The following is a 19,676-nucleotide window of genomic DNA, read 5'->3' on the forward strand; positions in this document are numbered from 1 at the left end:
CAAGTTTTGGATAATTGCATTATACAACTGACAAAGACAGGATGACAACGCCATAAATCTGGAAAGGGCCATGAACAAAATTCTGCTTAAAAAATACTGTACTTGAGCTGGACAAACTCAAATGTTCATCAACGAGAGAATGGATAACCAATCTGTGCTCTATCCACACACTAGAATACCACTCAGCCAGCAAAGATACGTCTCAAAAACATTGTAATATGCTGAGTAAAAAAAAAAAATCAGACACAAAAGAGCATTTTTTTTGTTCTTTCTTCTTTAATTTAAAAGAAAATTGACTTAAAAAAATTTTTAAGCTCTTTATTGGAATATAATTGCTTTACACTCTTGTGCCAGTTTTTGAGGTACACCAAAGTGAATCAGCTGTATTTATACATATATCCCCATATCCCCTCCCTCCCACGACTCCATCTCACCCTCCCTTAAAGAGCACTTTCTATATGGTTTTGATTAGGTGAAGTCCAAGAACAGGCAAAATTAATCTGTGGTGACAGAAATCAGAACAGTAGTTGCCCCTGGGGAGTAGAAGTGGGAATGTTCTCTACCTTGTTTTGAGTGGTGGCTACACAGGTACATACATTGTCAAAATTCATCAAACTGGACACTTACTATGAGTATTTTTTGCATGTAAATTACACTCAATTTTTTAAAAAGAGTCCTGTACTTGAAAAAGAGACCATTTCTAATTAAACTGAGTGATGAGGTGTAAGCCTGATAAGAGCTGCATTCTGCCACAGAGATGGTAGCGGAGTAATGCAGAACCTTGTGGCATAGAGCAGACACTTTTAAATACTGCATCAGCAGAGAAGGGAGCTCAGCAGGAGAAGCTGGCTTGAGAAAGTGATGGCGCTGTGGTTAAGAATTCGCCTGCCAATGCAGGGGACACAGGTTCTATCCCTGCTCCAGGAAGATCCCACATGCTGCAGAGCAATGTAGCCCATGCGCCACAACTATTGAGCCTATGCTCTAGACCCTGTGAGCCACAACTATTGAACCCATGTGCCGCAACTACTGAAGTTGCATGCCTAGAGCCCGTGCTCCACAACAAGAGAAGCCACTGCAATGAGGAGCCCACACACCTCAATGAGAGTAGCCCCCACTTATGGCAACTAGAGGAAGCCCGTGCACAGCAACGAAGACCCAATGCAGCCAATAAATAAATTTATTTTTTTAAAAAGAGAGAGAGAGAGAAAGAATGAACGGGGGAATTCCCTGGCAGTCCAGTCATTAGGACTCTGTGCTTTCACTGCCGTGAGCTGGGTTCAATCCCTGGTTGAGGAACTAAGATCCCACAAGCTACCAAAAAATAAAAATAAAAAAGAAAGAACATGAACAGGAGGAGAGCAGAAGCTCTTAGCTACAGAAGAAGCAAAGAACTTCTAAGCAGAGAATTCAAGAACAGGAAGGCAAATTACAGAAAGTAGAGAGAGAGAGAGAATGATCAGTCTAATAAAACCTAGATTACTCTTTATAATCAGAAAGTTCTTGATGATCCGTGAGCTGCTCTTGCTGCCAGGAGAGCTCTTCCTGGAGAGAAGAAGCAAGCAGCCAGCCTGCAACAGAAATTAATATAAGTAAAACCAGAGACAGTGAAACTTCAAATAACAGTGACTATAAAACCAATTCTAGAAAGATGGGATCATAAAGTCCTACTATCGAGAGGTCCTCTAAGCCAGGCGTAGGCAAACTTTTCCCAGTAATAGGCCAGATAGTAAATATCTTAGGCTGTGCAGGCCATAGGGTCTCTGTCGCAAATACTCAACACTGCCATCATAGCGTGAAAGCAGCCATAGACAATACATGAATGAATGAAGGTGCCTATGTTCCAGTAAAACTCTATCTACAAAAACAGATGGCAGGGACGTCACTGGTGGCGCAGTGGTTAAGAATCTGCCTTGGTCCCAGAAGATCCCACATGCCACAGAGCAACTAAGCCCCTGTGCCACAACTACTGAGCCCACGCACTGCAACTACTGAAGCCCACACGCCTAGAGCCCATGTTCCACAACAAGAGAAGCCACCACAATGAGAAGCCTGTGCACCACGAGAGAGAGAGTAGCCCCCGCTTGCCACAGCTAGAGAAAGCCTGCATGCAGCAATAGACCCAACGCAGCCAAAAATAAAAAATAAATTAAAAAAAATTAAAAAACAAAAAGAGATGGCAGATCTTTGCAAGTCAGGCCACGATGGCTGACTCCATTCCTGTCAAAAGAGAGTAGGAAAGGAGAAGGGGCCAGCACAACTTGGAGCTGTACACATCACTTTCATTCACATTCAGTGACTAGAACTTAATCCTTGGGCCACAGCAAGCTGCAAGGAAGGCTAGGAGTGTAGTCTACAGCATGAGTAGCCATGTGTCTATCAGGAATCAGGCATCTCTTTGTGACGACCTAGAGGGGTGGGATAGGGAGGGTGGGAGGAAGGCTCAAGAGGGAGGGGATATAGGGATATATGTACACATATAGCTGATTCACTTTGTTGTACAGCAAAAACTAATACAATATTGTAAAGCAATTACACTCCAGCAAAGATATTTAAAAAAAAGAATCAGGCATCTGCCACCCAAAAAACTAATAGAGCTAATAAACGAGTTCAGCAAAGTTGCAGGATACAAGATCAATATACAAAAATCAGGTGTATTTCTATACACTTAGCAATGAACAATCCAAAAATGAAAATGAAATTAAGAAAACAATTCCATTCACAAAAGCATCAAAAAGGATAAAATACTTAGGAGTAAATTTAACAAAAGCAGTGCAAGACTTTTATGCTGAAAACTACAAAACACCATTGAAAGAAATTAAAGACCTAAATAAATGGAAAGACATCTTGTGTTCATGGATTGGAAGACAATATTGTTAAGATGTCAAAACTCCCCAAATTCATCTACAATTCAAGAAATTCCTATCAAAATTTCAACTGCCCTTTTTATGTAAATGGATAAGCTGATCTTAAAATTCATATGGAATTGCAAGGGATTCTGAATAACCAAAATAATTATGAAAAGGAACAAAGTTGGAGGACTCATATTTCTGCTTTCAAAACTCACTACAAACCTACAGTAATGAAGACTGTGTGTTACTAACATAAGGATAGACATAGAGATAAAATAGAACTAAAAGCCCAGAAATAAACCCATGCATCTATGGTCAGTTGATTTTTGACAAGGGTGTCAAGACCATTCACGGAGGAAAAAAGTAGTCTTTTCAACAAATAGTGGTGGTTCAACTGGATATTCACATGCAAAAGGATAAATTTGGACACTTACCTCACACCATATATAACAATCAACTCAAAGTGGATCAAAGACCTAAACATGGGAGCTAAAACTATGAAATTGTTAGAAGAAAACACAGTGATAAATCTTCATGACCTTGGATAAAGTAATACACGCACTTATATGCACAGAACCTCAATACCTCTAGAAGAAAACAAGAATCCCCAATAACAGCTGCATCTAAGGAGGGAAACTGGATAACTGGGGGATGGAATGAGGGGGAATTACTCTCAAAGGCATATTCATTTTTATCTTTTGAACGTTATACCATGTGTTTATAATATCTATTCAAAAAATAAAATTTAATTTAAAAGAAAAAAGCAGACGGCAGGCTGGATTTGGCCTTAGGGGTTGTCTAGCCCTGCTCTACATCAAAATGGCTTAACATAAAGGGAAAACTCACTTTCTCCTGTGTTTCCTTTACTGCTCACAGTACTCTACTACAAAACTACTTTATTTCTGACACCAGATGTGTGGGTGTTTTCCACACATTCAAACAATTCTGTGATCAGTTGGGTATCATACAGTTTAACTCAATTTTACACTATCTGCCTGGAGATTATGTCAAATCCCACAGCTTATGGGCTCAGTCTACAAGACTGCCCACTACCCCAACTTCAGATGCCAATCAAAAGTCCAGGTTGTCACTTGCACTTCTGACCAACAAACTATAAATTCCCCTCCTAAGTTTCAATTAATTTGCTAGAGTGGCTCACAGAACTCAGGAAAACATTTATTTACTCGATTATCAGTTTATTATAAAAGGATATAACTTAGGAACAGCCAGATGGAAGGGATGCAGAGGGTAAGAGATGTGGGAATGGGGATGGAGCTTCCATGCCCTCTCAGAGCATGCCACTCTCCCAGCACCTCCTGAACCCCATCCTTTTGGGTTTTTAAGGAAGCTATGTTATGTAGGCATGACTGATTGAATCATGGCCACTGATGACTGAACTCAATCTCCAGCCCCTTGCCTCTTCCCAGAGGTCAAAGAGGGGCTGAAAGTTCCAACCCTCTAATCAGTGGTTAGTTCCCCTGGTAACTAGCCACCATCCTTTGGGGCTTTCCATAAGCCTCCTCATTAATATAAAGCAGCTGTGATTGAAATGGGTTTGTTATGAGTAAATAACAAAACACTCTTTTTGCCTTCATGGCTCTGAAGCTGTTTCAGGAACCAAGGACAAAAGACCAAATATTATGACAAAAAATACTCCCATTGCGCTTATCATTTAGGAAATTCCAAGCGTTTTAGGAGCTCTGTGGCAGAAGCAGGAGGAAGACCAAATGCATATTCTTATAAGTCACACTCCTTAAGTTTGGCCCTCCATGGAAATCGGCAGTGCACTCTATCCCAAATAAATGATAAATCTATTGCCCTAGAATGCTGTGAATTGGGACAGGCCAGCCGCTACAACAAACAGACCCCAAAATATGCAAGGCTCATATACAACAGAAATTTCTCTGTATGTTACAGTACTGAGCAGGTAAATAGCCTTTGTCCATGCAGTCATTCAGGTACCCAGGCTATTGGAAGAAACTGAGGCCCAGTAGCAAAACACATAGTGTAACCACAGAACCAGCCCAAACCTACCCTGTTTCTAACAAGACACTGAGTTGTTATTGAGACAACAGAACAAAACCTCAAGTCACACAACCAACGCATGAGCAGAGGAGAAAATTTTGACCTCAGTTAACTTCCCCCACTGGAACCAAAGGACCAGGATGTGACTGGAACCTGAACCTTGGAACCCTTTCAGAAATGAAGAGTCATTGTCTAGGAAGATCTGATGCTGAAGCCCCCTTTACCACACCTTACCATACACGGCCAAGTTCCAAACCCCTCCAATCAAAACCTGCCCCACCAGCATTCACCAGACCAACTCTCCTCCCCTACCTCATAAAAGTTTGACTGAACCCCAGATTCAGAGAGACAATCTGAGCTTTGCCTCCTGTCTCTTTGCTTGGCTGCCCTGCCATAAAGCCTCTTCTCTCTGCAAAAGACCATGGCCTCCAAATTTGGTCTTTCCTCGGCACAGCGGACAGTGAGCCTACTGGCTTGGTTACAGCAGCAGAGTAAGGAACTAGAACATAAGCAGGACTTCCCTGGTGGTGCAGTTGTTAAGAATCCGCCTGCCAATGCAGGGGACATGGGTTCGATCCCTGGTCCGAGAAGATCCCACATGCCGCAGAGCAGCTAAGCCGGTGTGCCACAACTAGTGAGCCTGCACCGTAGAGCCCAAGAGCCACACTACTGAGGCCCACGCGCCTAGAGCCCATGCTCCACAACAAAGAGTAGCCCCCGCTCGCCACAACTAGAGAAAGCCCATACACAGCAACGAAGACCCAACACAGCCCCTCCCCAAAATAAATTAATTAATTTTAAAAAAAAGGACTTCCTAGGTGGCACAGTGGGTAAGAATCCACCTGCCAATGCAGGGGACATGGATTTGATCCCTGCCCCAGGAAGATACCATATGCCACGGAGCAACTAAGCCTGTGTGCCACAACTATTGAGCCTGTGCTCTAGAGCCCGTGAGCCACAACTGTTGAGCCCATGTGCCGCAACTACTGAAGCCCACGCTCCTGGAGCCCATGCTCTGCAACAAGAGAGGCCACCGCAATGAGAAGCCCGCTCACCACAAGGAAGAGTAGCCTCCGCTCACCGCAACTAGAGAAAGCCCGTGTGCAGCAACGAAGACCCAACACAGCCAATAAAATAAATAAATAAATTTATTAAAAAAAAAAAAGAACATAGGCAGCCTGGCGTTTGGCCTAGAATCCAGTTTCTTAGCCATGCTGAGCCCAAACACCAAGCTGCTTAAGTGCCTTTTAGTTTCATAATTTTTTTATATCTTGACTCTGCATCATAAGGAGCATCTTTATCAAACCAAGGACAGTGCTGGATATGTTCATTTGCTGTGGAGAATATTTTAAATGAGTATAAGATTGAATAAATGAAGTGGGGAAAGCAGGAAGGGTTGGGGTGGGATGAATTGGGAGATTGGGATTGCCACATATACATTACTAATAAGAAAAAAATATCAAATTGTACACTTTAAATATATGCAGTTTATTGTATGCCAATTGTATCTCAATAAAAGTTCTTTAAAAAAAAAGATTGAATAAATGGATGAACAAATAATGACTACTATAATGTGACTTCAGTTCTTTCCTTCTCATTTTACATTTACTTAGAGCTGTCTTTCACTATAAGCCACCTCAAATCCTTTTAGGTAGCAGGTAGGTTATTCTAGGAAATAAATCAGAGGGTTGAAAATAGGGGCTCCTCAATGGACCCAAAACAGACAGGACACTGACCTGTCTGGTTAAGCCATGTGGATGTGACACCAGAAGAACTAATTTTTCTTAGGAAAATTATCTCCCATGTCAATTTAATCCAGTTGGATATTCATCTATTAGCTTCCTGTGGCTGCTGTAACAAAGTATCACAAGCTTGATGGCATAAAACAACAGAAACTCATTCCCTTACACTTCTGGAGGCTCTAGAGGAGAATCTGCTCTATGCCTCTTGCAACTCCCAGTGGCTGCCAGCAGTCCTTGGCTTATAGCTGCCTCACCCCAGTCTTCTAGGCCAGCATCTTATTATCTCCCTTTGCTCCATGTTCACATCACCTTTTTCTCTGTCAAATCTTCCTTTGCATGTCTCTTCTTTTTTTTTTTTTTTTTTTTGGCACATGGGCTTAGTTGCTCCGCTGCATGTGGGATCTTCCTGGAGCTGGGATCGAACCCGTGACCTCTGCATTGGCAGGCGGATTCTTAACCACTGCGCCACCTAGGAAGCCCTGCATGCCTCTTCTAAGGATAGTACATGTGTGTGCATTCAGAGTCCACCTGGATAATCTAGGATAATTACCTCATCTCAAAATTCTTAATCACATCTGCAAAGATTTCCCATCACCAGCCCCCCACCAAGTTCCATGGATTAGGACGTGAATATCTTTTATGGGCACATTGATTCATTCAATATTCATTACTCAACCATTTACTGAATATTTGTAGAAGTCAGCATTCAGTTTTGTGGGTGTGCAAAAATTTACGAAACAGCATCTCTGACTTCTTTTATTTTTATTTTTATTTTATTTATTTATTTTTGGCTGTCAAGTCTTAGTTGCAGCATATGGGATCTTCGTTGTGGCATGCAGGACCTTCTGTTGTGGTGCTCTGGCTTCCCTCTAGTTGTGGTGCAGGCTCCAGAGCATGTGGGCTCTGTAGTTGTGGCACATGGGCTCTCTAGTTGTGGCTCCCATGCTCAGTAGTTGTGGCACACAGGCTTAGTTGCGTGAGGCATGTGGGATCTTAGTTCACCAACCAGGAATTGAACCCATGTCCCCTGCATTGGAAGGCAGATTCTTAACCACTAGAACAACAGGGAAGTCCCAGGGTCCTTGACTTCTGATTTTAATACAGTAAAGTTGATATTTCCCCCTTGGCTAGAAATTATCGGTATCAGTTAGGGTCCAGTCAAGAAAATAGATTCCACACTAGTTATTTCAAAAGAGAGAATGTAAGATAAGGCATTGGTTAAACAGAGGCTGGAGGACTGAAAAAGCAAGAGTGAGACACTGAGGTCGCACCATGATACGTGTGCTACTCCAGGAAGCAACTCCCACCTAAAGGGCTGGGGGAACAAAGGGAAGGTGCTAAAAGCTTAAAGGGGGGGTCTCCTGGAGGTGAGTTTCAGAGCCCCAAGGAGAGGTGGTCTCCACCTGCCGCTACCATCCCAGCTGCTCTGAGGAAGGGCCTCCTGCTACTGGGTCGACCTCCAAGGAGAGATGCTGTGTCACTAGTGCAAGTATATCAAGGGGCTGTGGGGAGGCTGGAGTCTGAACTCCCAAAACAAGCTGGAAGTGGAAGCCATCCTTTGCTGCCTGGGGTAACGTGCCCATTGCTGATGAAATGCTGAGAAAGCCAAGCAATTGCATGGGACAAGTCTCAACTCTGGCCCGCTGGTCTCCCTCTAGCGCCCCCTGCTGGCAGAAGCCCACTGGGCGCCACCTAGCGGGAGAAATTCCTCAGAGTTCCAGCTCCAACAGGTCAGAGCAGAACACAGAAGGGTAGATTAGGAGCTGAAAGACAATAACAGTCTACCCAAGCCACCCTTCTGGCTCCTCGGCATCCATTTCCACCCTTCTACCTATATTTGAACTTCCATATTCCAACAAAACAACTTTATGCTTCTGCCTAACAAACAAATGTTTCTGCCACTATCCCTCAAACCACTGGAGACACTCTCACCCTCTCCTCAAAAGCAGACACATTAAGTCCCTACAGCCATCTCTAAATGATGTTAATAACTCTGAGATTCAACTACAGTTCTAGCTGAATATTCTGTAACCTAGAGACTAAATTGTAACATTAACTCCAATAACAATCCTTATATAAAATAAAAAGGGCAGTTGAAGTCAGAGGGAAAAGGAAATACACACACACACACTCACTCTACTGTCTCCCAAAAAGATGAGTTGATGTCCTAAACACCGGTACCTCAGAATGTGACCTCATTTAGAAACAGGGTCTATGCAGATGTAATGAAGTTAATATGAGGTCATGAAGGTGGACCTAATCTAATATGACTGATGTTCTTATAAGAAGAGGCAAATGCTATCTGAAGACATGGACACAGAGAGAACAGCAAGTTCTCAGAGACAGAGACTGGGGCGATATGTCTACAAGCCAAGGAACCCAGAGGACTGTCGGAAACCACCAGAACCTCAAAGGGGAAAGAAAAGATTTTTCCCTTCAGCCCTTGGAGAGAGCATGGTCCCGCCCACACTTTGATTTCAGACTTCCATCTCCGGAACTGTGAGAGAATAAATTTCTCTTGTTTTTTAAGGCACTCAGCCTGTGGCTTTGTTATAGTAGCCGTAGGAAACTAATTGTGTGTGTGTGTCTGTGTGTGTGTGTGTGTCTGTGTGTATGTGTGTGTCTGTGTGTGTCTCTGTGTCTGTGTGTCTGTGTGTGTTTGTGTGTGTCTGCATGTGTGTCTGCGTGTGTGTCTATGTGTCTTTGTCTGTGTCTATGTGACTTTGTGTCTGTGTGTCTGTCTGTGTCTGTGTGTCTGTGTGTGTATCTGTGTGTCTGTGTGTTTCTGTGTGTCTGTGTGTGTCTGTGTCTGTACGTGTCTGCGTGTGTATCTGTGTGTGTGTCTGTGTGTGTCTGTGCGTGTCTGTGTTTGTCTGTGTGTGTGTCTGTGTGTGTGTCTGTCTGTGTGCACATAATAAGCAAGAAAGAAAGTGTACCTAGCTAGTATATTCTCATTTTTGTAATTCATTACAAGAATGATAGTTGATGTCAACAATTTCTTTCTTCCATTCTCCATCTCATGTTCCCTTTGCCTTCAGCTAACACCTCAGCTGGTTGAATTCTTTATTTGATGGGGTAACCCTTTCTTTAATTCCTGAAGGTTATGAGTTCTCAGTGATCCTGTCTGTTGTTGGTTGCTATTGTTTTCCATTAGCTTTTACTTTGGAATGTGAAGCACTAAGAGGCACCCGGGAGAACACCCCTGATTCTAGACATAGTTCTGACCAGACTGTGTAATAGCAGCCCCCTTTTTCCCTCAGTTACTAGGTCAATCATTCCAGCAAGCAGAGTAACCCTCTCCTTTGCCTGTTGGTTCAGTGACATGGGGCGCCCCAACGGCCAGTTGGCAGTCTCAGCTTCCAGACCACGAAATCAATGTTGTGTCCCATGACAGAAACATTCCTTTACTGGGAATCATGACCTTTAAACCAGAAGAGCTCAGAGTTGCAGAAATTGGAAGTATCTATGGATTATTCGATGTCATTGTGAGAGGAACCATGTACAAGTTCACTCTTCAATTTCCAGATCTGTATATTCTGGACACATCTTCGAAGCAGTTGATCCTATAAGATGAACCACACTTGATATTCCATGGCCAAACATTCAGTCTCTACCAGGGCCTAGAAGCAAGCTTGCAGCTAAGTCAAAAGGAAAGTAGTTCTCTGCAGAACACAGCTTGGAATTGCTCCAAGAGCTTGCATGTGTGTGCTGTGACTCTCCATCAGGGCTTCCGCTGTTGGATCACAGAAGGCCCAAGTGATGGAGCCATTTGCACTGCAGCCTGAGCCTGCTGCAGAGCCTGCCCCTCACTGGACCCCACTCAAAACTCAGTGAATGAGTCTGAGCTGTATACTCGGTGTGACGTGCATTGCCTCCTGTGTTCGTTTCCTAGGACTGCTGTAACACGTTACTACGAACACAGGTGACTTAAAACTGCAGACATTTATTTTCTCATAGTTCTAGAAGCCGGAAATCTTAAATCAGGGTGTCACAGGGTCACACTCTCTCAAAGAGGAGTCCAGGTGAGAATCTATCCCATGCCTTTCTATCTCCCAGCTTCCGGTGGTTCCAGGCAGTCCTGTGTTTCTTGGGTTTCTTAGACACATCACCATAATCTCTGCCTCCGCCAGAACTTGGCCTTCTTCCTGTGTGTCTGTGTCTTCACATGACATTTGTTTCTTCTTTTTTTTTTTTTATAAATTTATTTATTTATTTATTGGCTACATTGGGTCTTCATTGCTGCACACGGGCTCTCTCTAGTTGCGGTGAGAGGGGGCCACTCCCCGCTGCAGTGTGCAGGCTTCTCATTACAGTGGCTTCTCTTGTTGTGGAGCACGGGCTCTAGGCACATGAGCTTCAGCAGTTGCAGCACGTGGGCTCAATAGTTGTGGCTCATGGGCCCTAGAGCACAGGCTCAGTAGTTGTGGCGCACAGGCCCAGTTGCTCCGCGGCATGTGGTATCTCCCTGGGGCAGGGATCGAACCCATGACCCCTGCATTGGCAGGTGGATTCCTATCCACTGCGCCACCTAGGAAGTCCCGACATTTGTTTCTTCTTATAAGAACACCAGTCATATTAGATTAAGGTCCACCCTAATGACCTCATCTCAACTCGATTACATCTGCAAAGACCCTATTTCTAAATGAGGTCACCTTCTGAGGTATCGGGGGTTAGGATGTCAACATATCTTCTTGGGAAATGCAATCCAAACCATAACACCCCCCAAATCCACAGACTCACAAAGCATTGGGCCTCATTTTTAGTCAGAGGCAGTATAGGTACCACACTCACCTGTAAAGAAATAACACAACTCCAAACCACTGGACCCCAGGAAGGTTGTTGAGGTGGCAAGTCCCTACATTTTTAAGGGCTTTGTCTCCCACCCTCTGGCTTGTTTGGCCCTTACTAAGGGATCTAAGATCCTTGCTATGACCTGCTCCTCAGGCCCAATCAGATTAACATCATCAAGGCCGTGATGTTCTGTGAGATAGTGGGATGATGGAAACCTCCGCAGACTGGATTGCAAGAGAACTAGAGAGTTGACATGGACCTGAGGCGAGACTGCAAATGTATACTGTTGGGCATGAGAGGTGATATTACACTGCCTTTGGTAATACGTGCAAATTGTTACAGAGAAAATACCGTTTGCCAGATCAATAGTGCTATACCAGGGGGGACAGGCAGCTATAATAATTTGCTCCAATAAAGATAATGCATCTGGAACAGCAGCTGCAATTGGAGTCACCATCTGATTATGTTTACAATGAATTACAGAAATTTGCTCTAAAAGCCATCTCTTTTGCACCAGCCAAACAGAGAAGATAAATGGGGGTATAACAGGTGGCATCCTCCCTGCAGTCTCCCCAAGCCTGCAACATTGCTTTTACTTTACTACCTTGTTAGTGAGGGAAAGTTCTGGGATTCTTCCTTGTGGTCCTTCCTGGCAGAATAGTTTTTATTCAATGGCTCCAAAGAGCCAATGTGAGGATTTTACCACTGGCCAAGTATTCATTCAAGAACTAAGGAAACCAGGATAGAACTGGAAAAAAAAAAAAAAAAAAGAACTAGGGAAAGAGCCACCGAATGGGTCTATGGTTCGGCTTGGCTCACTGTGATTTAGACTTTAGCCAAAATTCTGTTTGTCATCTGACCACCATAAGCCCCTACTGGCCTTTGTGGTTCCCAGGAATTAATGACAATTCAAAGCCAATATCTAGTGATCTCCAAAGAGTCTGAGAATGTCCCTTTCCCCAACATACACTTACCCTAGAAAATGGCTGCAGGGCCCTTGGAGGAAAGCTTTGGAGAAGATTTATATTGCATGCTTATGGGAGTTTGCAAGATCCTGTCTCAAAGGGACCCCGGCCTCAACTCAATCAAGGGGCTCTGAGTCTGTGACTTTCTTTAGCTCCAGAAACTGGGTGGGGACTCTGACTACTATTGTGGGAATTAAGGGTTCTGGCCACCTGACCTGTCATGTTTCTGCTCTGCAGATCAAGAAACATTTTAGGGGGATTGTTCATCTACTTTATTCCTAGGGACAGCACAGTCAATTAGCCATCCTCGAAACCCATGCAGATCAAAGCATTCTGATTACCATTCTCCGATGCCCTTTACGTCCCTGGTGACTAAAGACTGCCACGTGGCCGCTCCTGCTCCAGGACTCCAGCTTTCCCATTGAAATATGGGAGCCTGTCTCAGGGGTGGGTCCCCCCACCTCTCCTGGCCAGTGGGAAGCCAGCCAGCACAGAGCTGGTCGAGGACACTGGGACTCCCCTGATTACAGAATCCTAATGCCCTGGGGTGGGTGTGTCCTCTAGGACCTCTCAGGAAATGCAACAGGGAGGGGATGTGCCTGTCACAAATGACAAAGCCACTCCACATCTCTTCCCTCCTGCACATTTGGACTCCTTCTCCTACATAATCCCAGGAACATGCTAGCACCTCAAGTTCACCAAATGGAGGCAATCAGTGAGTCCAAGTTTTAGTCAATCAACCAAGCAAACTGCTGATTCTTCTCCCAGCTGCACCAGCTGCCATACTGTGGCAGATAGCAAAATAAAATGGCAACAATCCCTCCCCTCTCTGTGTATAAACCCCTTTGCAATGTGACTTTACTGCAACTCCCATCAAGGGGGCGGGGCATCTACGTCTCCACTCCCTTACGTGAGAATTGGCCTTGTAACATGCTATGACCAACAGAATACAGCAGAGGTGATTTCATGGGTGTTCTGAGGCCAGGTCCTCAGAGGCTTTGCAGCTTCCACTCACCCTGCCCTTCCATTCTCTCGCTGCCCTGAGACCGCCAGGGAAAGACACCAGGACGGTCCTCCTGGAGGATGAGCGGCCGCACAAAGAGACAGTCCCAAAGGAGGGCCAGCACTAACAGGCCGACTGTCTTGGGTGGTTTATCCAGCCCCAGCCAAGCCACTGATGACTGCCACCAGGTGAGACCAGCAGAAGAATCACCCAACTGAGCCCGACTAAATTACTGACCCACAGAATCATGAGCAAATAAAAGTTATTGTTTTCCGTCACTAAGTTATACAGCAACAGATAACTAGGACACATGTCCCAGCCAAAGTCTCTGGTAAGTGATCTCATATTGATGAATCCAGTAACAGAAATGCCACCTCTGATGAAACTAGGAAATAACCAAAATTGCAAACTATGAAATGGGCAAAGGTAGCGTCCAAAGCAATAGAGATGAAGAATCAGGGAGGGTGGGGAGATAAGTGGAGAGAGGATGCCTACAGCTCAGATCTCAGGCAGGGCCAGCAAAGAGCTGGCCCAAATGAGAGGCCTATCATCAGTAACAGCAAAGCCTCAGGTGTGACCACAGGGGAGTGTTCTGAGGCCAGGTGAAGGGCAAGGTCACAGGTGGAGAGAAGTCAGGGGATTGAAAGGCCAGGGGATGGGAAGGACCGCCTATGTGGACATTGAACATGTAAAGAATTATGGCTGAAACAGCCCATTAAAAATGGGCAGATGAGCTGAACAGACACTTTTCCAAAGAAGACGTACAGATGGCCAACAGGTACATGAAGAAACGTTCAGCATCACTAATCATGAGGTAAATGCAAATCAAAACCACAATGAGATATCACCTCACACCTGTCAGAATGGCCATCATCAAAAAGACAAGAAATAACAAGTGTTGGTGAGGATGTGGAGAAAAGGGAACCCTCGTACACTGTTGGTAGGAGTGGAAATTGGTGCAGCCACTATGGAAAACAGTATGGAGGTTCCTAAAAACTAAAAATAGAGCTATCATACAATCCAGCAACTCCACTTCTGGGTATTTTTCCAAAGAAAACAAAACCACCTCTTTGATAAGATACATGCATCCCTGTGTTTGTTGCAGCATTATTGCTAAGGTATGGAAGAAACTTAAGTGCCCATCAATAGATGACAGGAAAAAGAAGATGTTTTATACACACACACACACACACACACACACATGCAATGGAATATCACCCAGCCATTAAAAAAATAATGAAATCTTGCCATTTGCAACAACATGGAGAGACCTTGGTATATCATGCTAAGTGAAATAAGCCAGATAGAGAAAGACAAATACGGTATGATTTTACTTATATGTGGAATCTAAAAAATAAAACAAATGAATGAACGTAACAAAACAGAAACAGTCATAGAAACAGAGAACAAAGAGATGGTTGCCAAAGGGGTAGGGGAGGGGAATGAGTAAAATCGGTAAAGAGAATTAAGAGGCACAAACTTCCAGTTTCAAAATAAATGCATCATGGAGATGAAATATACAGCGTGGGGAATATAGTCAATAATTATGTAATATCTTTGCATGGTGACAGCTGGTAACATTGCGGTAAGCACTTTGTAATGCATAGAAATACTGAAGCACCATGTTGCACACCAGGAACTAATATAGTGTTGTAGGTCAATTATTCTTCAAAAAAAAATTATGGCCGGAGTGGTATTAGCGAAAAGGGCAGTGAATTAGGTACTGAGCCCTTCAAGGAATCAGAAGGAGAAACCAAGGGTCAGTAGATATCTTCAACAATAGTTCTGTTTTTTTGTTTGTTTTTTAATTTTTATTTTTGGCTGCTTCAGGTCTTAGTTGTGACATGAGATCTTTCACTGCGGCATGCGGGCTCTTCATTGCGGCACACAGGCTTCTGTCTAGTTGTGGCGCGTGGGCTCAGCAGTTGTGGCTTGCAGGCTTAGTTGCCCCACAGCATGCGGGATCTTCGTTCCCCGACCAGGGATCGAACCTGCGTCTCCTGAATTGGAAGGTGGATTCTTAACCACTGGATCACCAGGGAAGTCCCCAATAGTTCTGTTAAGTAGCATGAGATTTAAAGCTGGGCGTTTGGGGGAAGAGGGAAAGGTCATTTTCTGGAAGGGAAGCAAGTAGATCAATCTTGGCCCAGTGGCAGGAGGAGTGAGGGAGAGAAGACAGTCACCATTTGAGCTAGTGGTGGGGAAAGCAGTGTCCCAGGGAGATCCAGCTTTCCAAAAGAGCTAGGAGTTGAAGGAACTGTCCACAGAAGACAAATCCAGGGCCCTTCCCATACCTGAGTTTGGAGGGGCTTGGTGAAGGGTTTTAGTAGTTAGGAGGCTGGAAACAGGATAAGCGAAGGGGAAGCAGGGCCAGATGGGGATTAGATGCAGGGAGGAGGCTGGCCAGGGACCATAAACAGGGATTAATGGTGTAATGAGATTAGTCCTGGCATCTGCAGCAGAGCAGTGGTGGGGTCGAGTGACTAGAGAGGCTGTCAGAGAGAAAAGTAGAGGAGAGAAGTACATATAAACATACCGTGGGGAAACAATCCTGTACATGCTGGGGAGGGGTTGTCTTGCCAGGTGTAAACAGTACTCTGCTCACCCTTCAAGTCTGGCCAAGGATGTGGCGAAAATGGCCTTTTCCAGAATTCTGACTCCTACCAACACTTTTCCAAGAATGGTCAAGAAAATGATGAAAAATTCAGTGAAACAGAAGAGAGCACAAGATCAGATCCCAATATAGATTTGATTTAAAATGTAACAATGGGGCTTCCTAGGTGGCACAGTGGTTGACAATCCGCCTGCCAATGCAGGGGACACGGGTTTGACCCCTGCCCCAGGAAGATCCCACATGCTGCAGAGCAACTAAGCCCATGCGCCGCAAATATTGAGCCTGTGCTTTAGTGCCCGTGAGCCACAACTATTGAGCTCATGTGCTGCAACTACTGAAGCCCACGCACCTAGAGCCGGTGCTCCACAACAAGAGAAGCCACGGCAATGAGGAGCCCGCGCACCACAATGAAGAGTAGTCCCCACTCACCGCAACTAAAAGAAAGCCTGCACAAAGCAAAAAAGACCCAACACAGCCAATAAAATAAATAAATTTATTTAAAAAAAAAGGTAACAATGGTGATGTTTCAATTTGGTGAGGAAACAATGGTACTTTATTTAATAAGTGTTGCTGGGACTTCCCTGGTGGTCTAGTGGTTAAGACTCCGTGCTCCCAATGCAGGGGGCTCGGGTTCGATCCCTAGTCAGGGAACCAGATCCCGTGTGCCGCAACTAAGATTACACATGCCACAACTAAAGATCTCACACAAGACAATGAAGATCCCCTGTGCTAAAGACCCAGCATAGCCAAATAAATAAATAAATATTTTTAAAAAAAGATATGTAGTCTTACCAATTGTCAGGGAAACATAAATTAAAGTAACAGCATGTTAATACCTACAGATCAACAAAAAAGAAAAACACAAATGCTACCTATTGTTTGTGGGAATATGTGTAAAATACCTTTACTCTCATTCATCTCTGGTGAGAAAGTGTTTCCTTATAGCCATCGTGGAAACCAATCTGGAAAGATCTATTAAAATTGAAATATGCATACCCTTTAACCCAACAATTCATACCTGGGAATCAACCCACTTTAAAAATAAATAAGTAAATAAATAAGCACATAAAGATGGATATGTCCAAGAATATTTATGGTAGCTTTAGTCAAAGTGCTGAAAACAAAACAAAACTGAAAAACAAAGGGAATGCACCTTACTAAGGCAATGAGTGAATAAATGACGGTGCATCCATGCTGTGGAATATTATACAGCCATTAAGAAGGATGAGTCTAGCACTATGCTAATTGATGTGAAGGGTTAAGTCAAATAAGCAAGAAGAAGAGATGTGTATATAACATGGGCACATTTTTATATAGAAACAGTGACAAAAATAACCCAAATACGATCCAGTGTTTTTATGTGTGATTCTAGCAAAAAGTGGAAAGTGTAGAAGAACAAAAACCAGAGTGTTAACATTGGTTTTTCTGGGGGAAAAAAGTCAAAATGATAAGTGAAAATTTTAAAAGAAAAAAGTCTTCTAAAATAACAACCATTTTGCCAGCTGTTTGTAAACTAACACATTTGGATGTGTGCAAATGCACAGAGAGGCAAATGAAGGGACAAGCACCAATGTTATGATGGTGGATTTTCTCAGGGTTGGGGAATTTCAGGTGATTTTAATTTTCTTTCTTTTTCTTTTCAACATGCTTAAATTTTTACAATGATCAACATTATTTTTTTTTTTTTCTTTGCGGGAAAAAAATTTGTGTGTGTGGGTATGATCCGCAAGTCTTGTATGGGATTGGCATGGTGGGATAGGAAGAGGGTAGAGCCAAGGAAACTGCTCTGGCACCCTCCATCCTCTGGTGCCTCCCATCCCCTCGTGCCCCCCATTCCCTGGTGCCCTCCATCCCTTGGCACCTTGCATCTCCTGGCAATCCCACCCCCTGGAGCCTTCCACCCCCTGGTGCCCTCCATTCCCTAGTACTCTCCATCCCCGCTGCCTGCTTGTTTCCTTCAATCACTCATCACAGTCAGTAAGTAGCTTGTTAGAAGGGAGGAGGGAAGAGCAGGAAAATGTGATGTCATGGGCACCCAGGGAGAGAGCATGTAAAAGGAAGGAGAATCAAGAGCTTCAAATGCTGCAGAGAAGGCAGGTAAGACAAAGACTGAAACTGTCCCCACAATTTAGTGACAAGGAAGTCTAAAGACCTTGCGTAGAGCAGCTTTCGTGGCACGTAGGCACCGGAGACCACCTGCAGAAGGTGAGGGAGCGTGAGGGGGCCGAGAGAAGAGCACACGTGTGTCCAGAAGGACACAGGGGTGGGTACGGATGATTTGAATTAGGTGTCAACTTTAAAATGTGTGAGGGGCTACACGATTTTTCAAATTTATCTAGGCATGCATAGCATGAAAAGCTGAAATCATAGATGTAGACAACCCCTTCTGACAGCGTGGCTGTGCATGGGATAAAAATGTGATGGGAGGACCTCAGGGGGATCATTGGGTTTACTCCAAGACAGAGAGACTTGAGCGTGTTCATTGGCTTATGGGATGAGGCCAGTCACGGGAGGGGGAGGGGGCTGAATAGGCTTAAAAAGAGATCATGAGGGGAGCCCCAGAGAGACCCATGTTCCTGGGCCTGACTGCACATCAGAATCACTGGGCCCACCCAGAACTACTCAGACTCTCCAGAGGCTGATCCAAAGAATACACACTTTAAATAAGACCCTTGAACAGCACTAAAAAATATAGCAATTATCTAGGAACAAATTTAACAAAAAATGTGCAAAAAGCGTTATACAGAAAAAATTTTTACTTAATTGAATACATGTATGTGTGTGAGTATGCATATGAGTACAGACATACACACAACACACACACACACACCACATTCAAAGATTAGAAGACAAACTTCCAGGATACAAACTTCCAGCTATAAGATTAACAAGTTCTAGGAATGTAATGTACAGCATGGTGATTATAGCTAATAATACTCTATTATATACTTGAAATTGCTAAGAGAGTAGATCTTAAATGTCCTCACCGCACAAAAGAAATGGTAATTATGTGACAGGATGTAATGTTAGCTAATGCTACGGTGGTAATTATTTTGCAATTTATAAATGTATCGAATCATCACAACTTATACAGTATTATGTGTCAATTATATCTCAATAAAGCCAGAAAAGAATCAGATTTTGTTAGGTTCTCCCCCCATCCTATATCTTCTCTTCTTAATATGTGCACATTTGAGAAAAAAAAAAGGATCAGAAGACTCAGTTTTGAACAATGTATTGATCTATAGATTCAACCCAATCAAATCAAAATCCTCATGGGTTTTTTTTTTTTTTTTGGTAGAAGGTGATAAGTTGATTCTAAAATAAGTATGGAAATTATATGGCCAAGAATAGCTTCCTAAAAAAAAAACACACACACAAAAACAAAACAAAACCCAATATGGGAATATCGCTCCACTGAATATCAAAACTTTATAAAAGTATAGTGATTAGAAGAGGGTGGTATTTGTGCAAGGATGGACAGACTAAAGAAAAGACTAGAAACTAACATCGAGGGACTTCCCTAGTGGTCCTGTGGCTAAGACTCCGCGTTCCCAAAGCAGGGGGCCTGGGTGTGATCCCTGGTCAGGGAACTAGATCCTATATGTGTGCCGTAACTAAGAGTTTGCATGCTGCAACTGAGTCCACATGCCACAACTAACAGCCTGCATGCTGCAACTAAAA

The sequence above is a fragment of the Hippopotamus amphibius genome, chromosome 11 (assembly GCF_030028045.1).
Source record: "Hippopotamus amphibius kiboko isolate mHipAmp2 chromosome 11, mHipAmp2.hap2, whole genome shotgun sequence".
Classification (NCBI taxonomy): Eukaryota; Metazoa; Chordata; class Mammalia; order Artiodactyla; family Hippopotamidae; genus Hippopotamus; species Hippopotamus amphibius.